The sequence below is a fragment of the Triticum dicoccoides genome, chromosome 7A, assembly GCF_002162155.2.
Source record: "Triticum dicoccoides isolate Atlit2015 ecotype Zavitan chromosome 7A, WEW_v2.0, whole genome shotgun sequence".
NCBI classification, from domain to species: Eukaryota; Viridiplantae; Streptophyta; class Magnoliopsida; order Poales; family Poaceae; genus Triticum; species Triticum dicoccoides.
Window position 1 is genome coordinate 20,840,458 of NC_041392.1, and position 8,165 is coordinate 20,848,622.

At 43.9% G+C, this 8,165-nt stretch overlaps 1 pseudogene; it reads left to right on the forward strand.

Annotated features, from left to right (window-relative positions):
- Positions 1-501, forward strand: part of LOC119332897 — a 1,019-nt pseudogene extending 518 nt beyond the window's left edge.
- The last annotated feature ends 7,664 nt before the right edge of the window (positions 502-8,165 follow it).

Here is an 8,165-nt window from a genome sequence, read left to right on the forward strand (position 1 = left end):
TCTTCCATTGCTATGAACTGATTGCCCAAACAATATATCTCTGGTTGACAGTCATGGCCTATTATTGTTGTTGTTAATTGACAACACTCTGCACATGTATTGTCCAATCACCGTCCAAACTTAAAGCTTGGCTGTGGATTTATTGTATGTGCCATACGCTATTCATAGCTACAAAATTGCAATCTCTTAAAAATGTTCTTGAATACAGTATTTCTTTTGTCACATAACCCATATGTTGATGATAAAGTTTGCTGTATGAGCTTGTGGCATACTGATCCGACAGGTGGCAGGTATACATTCAGATGCTGCAGCTCTAAGGGAGGGTAGTATATGGCACGCGGCTTCGTGGATTGTTCAACAAGAAGTGTTTGGGCATATTTGAAAGGCAATATTGTGAACATTGTACATCGATTTCCTTATTCCGCCATCAGCTTCTATTCATACGAGCGATACAAAAAGTTCAGTACTCACTATTGGAAATTTTGTATACACCGGGTGTGATGGTCTTCGCCGGGAGCCAAACCACAGGCACTCCGAAAAGTAAGAGACGCCGAGCGTGACTCTCGGCAAACACATATTAATGCCGAGAGTAGGCCTCGTCAAAAAGGCAACACTCGGCAAAGGAACTATTTGCCGAGGGCCAAGTGGCCACCACACGGCAAAGTTTTGCCACGTGGAAGGCTGCAGGATGAAGACGAAAAAAGTTCCGGCGTGTAGTGTTTTTGCGCCACATTCCTATGGAATGAAAGTTCATCGTGTATACAAAAAAAATATTCATCATCTATTCAGAAAAGTGTTCATCATGTACTTGAAAAGGTGTTCAACAGATAATTGAAAAAGTGTTCAACGCATATTTGATAAATGTTCATCTTCTATTTGAGAAAGTGTTCAACACATATTTGATGTTGATCATGTGCTTCAAAAATGTTTACTGCATATTTCAAAACGTGTGCATAAGAACCAAACAAACTACAGGCCTTTGATACAATAGTAATACGTTCGTACCTGAAGCCCGCGACATGGCAAGCCCCCCAATCCCATACATGCCCGTCGTTGGAGCGCCGCACTTTGCCTCCGGCTGCCTTAACACGCACCCTCTCGTCCGCCCGCTCCAACCATATCCACGCCTCATCAAGCTCAAAATTTGTCCATAGGAGAAAAAGACAATGTGCATGACGCGATTAATCTCACCTTGTGGTCCTCAGAAAACGGGATGGCATCACCGGCGCAGCAGAGCACGACACGGGAGTCGCTGCAGTTTGCCAACAGGATGCTGCCGCGGGCCAGAAGCGCCACCAAGGCAGTGCGTCCGCCTCTTCGTCAGCCCAATCAACCACTACCGGAATAACCCTATATGCCTACGGCCTTATCTATGCCGACGGCTTTTTGTCGGGGCCGTAGGCATAGTTAGGCCGTCGGCATATATCGATCTATGCCTACGGTGGCCGTAGGCATAGTTAGGCCATCGGCATAGATGTGGCCCTGGTGGCCCAAGGACAAACGGCGGGCTGACGCCGTCAAATCTATGTCGACGTCCCTGACGGCTGTTGGAAATATGCCCTAGAGGAAATAATAAATTAGTTATTATTATATTTCCTTGTTCATGATAATTGTCTTTTATTCATGCTATAACTGTATTATCCGGAAATCGTAATACACGTGTGAATACATAGACCACAATATGTCCCTAGTGAGCCTCTAGTTGACTAGCTCGTTGTGATCAACAGATAGTCATGGTTTCCTGGCTATGGACATTGGATGTCGTTGATAACGGGATCACATCATTAGGAGAATGATGTGATGGACAAGACCCAATCCTAAGACTAGCACAAAAGATCGTGTAGTTCATTTGCTAGAGCTTTGCCAATGTCAAGTATCTCTTCCTTCGACCATGAGAGCGTGTAACTCCTGGATACCGTAGGAGTGCTTTGGGTGTATCAAACGTCACAACATAACTGGGTGACTATAAAGGTGCACTACAGGTATCTCCGAAAGTATCTATTGTTTTATGCGGATCGAGACTGGGATTTGTCACTCCGTGTAAACGGAGAGGTATCTCTGGGCCCACTCGGTAGGACATCATCATATGCGCAATGTGACCAAGGAGTTGATCACGGGATGATGTGTTATGGAACGAGTAAAGTGACTTGCCGGTAACGAGATTGAACAAGGTATTGGATACCGACGATCGAATCTCGGGCAAGTAACATACCGATAGACAAAGGGAATTGAATACGGGATTGATTAAGTCCTTGACATCGTGGTTCATCCGATGAGATCATTTGGAACATGTGGGAGCCATCATGGGTATCCAGATCCCGCTGTTGGTTATTGACCGGAGAACGTCTCGGTCATGTCTACATGTCTCCCGAACCCGTAGGGTCTACACACTTAAGGTTCGATGACGCTAGGGTTATAAAGGAAGTTTGTATGTGGTTACCGAATGTTGTTCGGAGTCCCGGATGAGATCCCGGACGTCAGAGGAGTTCCGGAATGGTCCGGAGGTAAAGATTTATATATGGGAAGTCCTATTTTGGCCACCGGAAAATGTTCGGGATTTTTCGGTATTGTACCGGAAAGGTTCTAGAAGGTTCCGGAGTGGGGCCCACCTGCATGGGGGGACCCACATGGACGTGGGTAGTGGGGGCAAGGCCCCACACCCCTGGTCAAGGCGCACCAAGATCCCCCCTTAGAAGGAATAAGATCATATCCCGAAGGGATAAGATCAAGATCCCTAAAAAGGGGGGATAACAATCGGTGGGGAAGGAAATAATGAGATTTCTTTCCTCCCACCTTGGCCAACGCCCCAATGGACTTGGAGGGCAAGAAACCAGCCCCTCCACCCCTATATATAGTGGGGAGGCGCATGGGAGCTATAGACGAAGTTCTGGCGCAGCCCTCCCCCTCTCCCAAGTCGTCCTCCTCTCCCGTGGTGCTTGGCGAAGCCCTGCAGGATTGCCACGCTCCTCCACCACCACCACGCCGTTGTGCTGCTGCTGGATGGAGTCTTCCTCAACCTCTCCCTCTCTCCTTGCTGGATCAAGGCGTGGGATACGTCACCGGGCTGTACGTGTGTTGAACGCGGAGGTGCCGTGCGTTCGGCACTTGATCATCGGTGATTTGAATCACGATGAGTACGACTTCATCAATCCCGTTCACTTGAACGCTTCCGCTTAGCGATCTACAAGGGTATGTAGATGCACTCTCTTTCTACTCGTTGCTGGTCTCTCCATAGATAGATCTTGGTGACACATAGGAAAATTTTGAATTTCTGCTACGTTCCCCAACAGTGGCATCATGAGCTAGGTCTATTGCGTAGATTCTTTGCACGAGTAGAACACAAAGTAGTTGTGGGCGTTGATGTTGTTCAATATGCTTACCGTTACTAGTCCAATCTTGTTTCGACGGTATTGTGGGATGAAGCGGCCCGGACCGACCTTACACGTACTCTTACGTGAGACAGGTTCCACCGATTGACATGCACTTGGTGCATAAGGTGGCTAGCGGGTGCCAGTCTCTCCCACTTTAGTCGGAACGGATTCGATGAAAAGGGTCCTTATGAAGGATAAATAGCAATTGGCATATCACTTTGTGGTTTTGCGTAGGTAAGAAACGTTCTTGCTAGAAACCCATAGCAGCCACGTAAAACATGTAAACAACAATTAGAGGACGTCTAACTTGTTTTTGCAGGGTATGCTATGTGATGTGGTATGGCCAAAAGGATGTGATGAATGATATATATGTGATGTATGAGATTGATCATGTTCTTGTAATAGGATTCACGACTTGCATCTCGATGAGTATGAAAACCGGCAGGAGCCATAGGAGTTGTCTTTATTTATTGTATGACCTGCGTGTCATTGAAGAACGCCATGTAAACTACTTTACTTTATTGCTAAACGCGTTAGTCATAGAAGTAGAAGTAGTCGTTGGCGTGACAACTTCATGAAGACACGATGATGGAGATCATGATGATGGAGATCATGGTGTCGTGCCGGTAACGATGATGATCATGGAGCCCCGAAGATGAAGATCAAAAGGAGCAAAATGATATTGGCCATATCATGTCACTATTTGATTGCATGTGATGTTTATCATGTTTATGCATCTTGTTTGCTTAGGACGACGGTAGTAAATAAGATGATCCCTTACAAAATTTCAAGAAGTGTTCTCCCCTAACTGTGCACCGTTGCTACAGTTCGTCGCTTCTAAGCACCACGTGATGATCGGGTGTGATGGATTCTTACGTTCACATACAACGGGTGTAAGACAGTTTTACACAGCGAAAATACTTAGGGTTAACTTGACGAGCCTAGCATGTGCAGACATGGCCTCGGAACACGGAGACCGAAAGGTCGAGCATGAGTCGTATAGTAGATACGATCAACATGAAGATGTTCACCGATGATGACTAGTCCGTCTCACGTGATGATCGGACACGGCCTAGTTGACTCGGATCATGTAATCACTTAGATGACTAGAGGGATGTCTATCTGAGTGGGAGTTCATAAGATGAACTTAATTATCCTGAAATAGTCAAAAGACCTTTTGCAAATTATGTGGTAGCTCGCTCTATAGTTCTACTGTTGAGATATGTTCCTAGAGAAAATTATAGTTGAAAGTTGATAGTAGCGATTATGCGATCAGTAGAAAGCTTATGTCCTTAATGCACCGCTCAGTATGCTGAACCCCAAACGTCGTTTGTGGATGTTGTGAACATCAGACATACACGTCTTGATAACTACGTGATAGTTCAGTTAAACGGTTTAGAGTTGAGGCACGAAAGACGTTTTCGAAACATCGCGAAACATATGAGATGCTTCGAGGGCTGAAATTGGGATTTCAGGCTCGTGCCCATGTCAAGAGGTATAAGACCTCTGACGATTTTCTTAGCCTGCAAACTAAGGGAGAAAAGCTCAATCGTTGAGCTTGTGCTCAGATTGTCTGAGTGCAACAATCACTTGAATCGAGTGAGAGTTGATCTTCCAAATGAGATAGTGATGTTTCTCCAAAGTCATTACCACCAAGCTGCTAGAGCTTCGTGATGAACTATAACATATCAGGGATAGATATGATGATCCTTGAGGTATTCGCGATGTTTGACACCGCGAAGGTAGAAATCAAGAAGGAGCATCAATTGTTGATGGTTGGTGAAACCACTAGTTTCAAGAAGGGCAAGGGCAAGAAGGGATACTTCATGAAACGGCAAATCAGCTGCTGCACCAGTGAAGAAACCCGAGGTTGAACCCAAACCCGAGACTAAGTGCTTATGTGATAAGGGGAACAACCACTGGAGCAGAATTACCCTAGATACTTGGTAGATGAGAAGGCTGGCAAAGTCGATAGAAGTATATTGGATATACATTGTGTTGATGTGTACTTTACTAGTAGCACCAGGGTATTAGATACCTGTTCGGTTGCTAAGTGTTAGTAACTCGAAATAAAAGCTACGGAATAAACAGAGACTAGCTAAAGGTGAGATGACGATATGTGTTGGAAGTGTTTTCAATGTTGATATGATCAAGCATCGCACGCTCCCTCTACCATCAACATTAGTATTAAACCTGAATGGTTTATTGAATCTCGATCGTAGTGATACACATTTTCATACCAAAAGATATAAGATAGTAATGATAGTACCACTTACTTGTGGCACTGCCATGTAAGTCATATTGGTATAAAACGCATGAAGAAGCTCCATGTTGATGGATCTTTGGACTCACTCGTTTTTGAAAAGTTTGAGACATGCGAACCATGTCTATTGGTGTATACGCATGAAGAAACTCCATGCAGATGGATCGTTTAGACTCACTTGATTTTGAATCACTTGAGATATGCAAATCATACCACATGGACAAGATGACTGAAAAGCCTCGGTTTCAGTAAGATGGAACAAGATAGCAACTTGTTGGAAGCAACACATTTTGATATGTGCAGTCCAATGAGTGCTGAGGCATGCAGTGAATATCATTATGTTCTTACTTCACAGATGATTTGAGTAGATGTTGAGTATATTTACTTGATGAATCACGAGTCTGAATTATTGAAAGGTTCAAGTAATTTCAGTGTGAAGTTGGAAGGTCGTCGTGATAAGAGGATAAAAATATCTATGATATGATCATAGAGATGAATATCTGAATTACGAGTTTGGCACGGAATTAAGACATTGTGGAAATTGTTTCACAACTAATACAGCCTGGAACACCATAGTGTGATGGTGTGTCTGAACATCATAGTTGCACCCTATTGGATATGATGCGTACCATGATTTCTCTTATCGAATTACCACTATTGTCCATGGGTTAGGCATTAGAGACAACCACATTCACTTTAAATAGGGCACCACGTAATTCCGTTGAGATGACACCGTATGAATTATGGCTTAGAAAAACCTAAGTTGTCGTTTCTTAAAGGTTTGGGGCTGCGACGCTTATGTGGAAAAGTTTCAGGATTGATAAGCTCGAACCCAAAGCGGATAAAATGCATCTTCATAGGACACCCAAAACAGTTGGGTATACCTCCTAATTTAGATCCGAAAGCAATATGAATTGTTTCTAGAATCGGGTCCTTTCTCGAGGAAAGGTTTCTCTCGAAAGAATTGAGTGGGAGGATGGTGGAAACTTGATGAGGTTATTGAACCGTCTCTTCAACTAGTGTGTGGCAGGGCACAGGAAGTTGTTCCTGTGGCACCTACACCAATTGAAGTGGAAGCTTATGATATTGATCATGAAACTTCGGATCAAGTCACTACCAAACCTCGTGGGATGACAAGGATACGTACTACTTCAGAGTGGTACGTAATCCTGTCTTGGAAGTCATGTTGCTGGACAACAATGAACCTACGAGCTATGGAGAAGCGATGGTGGGCCCGGATTCCGATAAATGGCTCGAGGCCATAAAATCCGAGAACGGATCCCTGACTTTGGAAGAAATACTTGATGGTCGTAAGGCCATTGGGTACGGATGGATTTTAAAAGGAAGACAGACAATGATGGTAAGAATTACCATTAAGAAAGCTCGACTTGTCGTTAAGATATTTTCCGACAAGTTCAAGGAGTTGATTACGGTGAGGTTTTCTCACTCGTAGCGATGCTATGAGTCTGTTGGAATTGGATTAGCAGTTACTGCATGGTTGATGAAATCTTGCAGATAGGATGTCAAAACATTGTTTCCTCGACGTTATACTTGAGGAAAGGTTGTATGTGATACAACCGGAAGGTTTTGTCAATCCCAAAAGATGCTAATAAGTATGCAAAGCTCCGGCAATCCTTCTAAGGACTGGAGTGAGCATCTCGGAGTTGGAATGTATGCTTTGATGGTGATCAAAGATTTTGGGTTTGTACAAAGTTTATGAGAAACTTGTATTTCCAAAGAAGTGAGTGGCAGCACTATAGAATTTCTGATAAGTATATGTTGTTGACATATTGTTATGGATCAGAAATGACGTAGAATTTCTAGAAAGCCTATAGGGTTATTTGGAAAGTGTTTTTCAATGGAAAGCCTGGATTAAGCTACTTGAACATTGAGCATCAAGATCTATAAGGATAGATCAAAACGCTTAATAGTACTTTCAAATGAGCACATACCTTGACATGATCTTGAAGGTGTACAAGATGGACCAGTCAAAGAAGGAGTTCTTGCCTGAGTTGTAAGGTACGAAGTTAAGACTTAAAGCTCGACCACGGCAGAAGAAAGAGGAAGGACGAAGGTCGTCCCCTATGCTTTTATCATAGGCTCTCTACAGTATGCTATGCTATGTACCGCACCTGAAGTGTGCCTTGCCATGAGTCAGTCAAGGGGTACAAGAGTGATCCAAGAATGGATCACAGGACAGCGGTCAAAGTTATCCTTAGTAACTAGTGGACTAAGGAATTTTCTCGATTATGGAGGTGGTAAAAGAGTTCGTCGTAAAGGGTTACGTCGATGCAAGCTTAACACCTATCCGGATAGCTCTGAGTAGAGATACCGGATACGTATGATGGAGCAACAATTTAGAATAGCTCCAAGTGGAACAGTTATTTCGAATAGCTCCAAACAGAGCGTGGTAGCTGCATCTAGGAGATGACATAGAGATTTGTAAAGCACACACGGATCTAAAAGGTTCAGACCCGTTGACTATAACCTCTCTCACAAGCATAACATGATCAAACCCAGAACTCATCGAG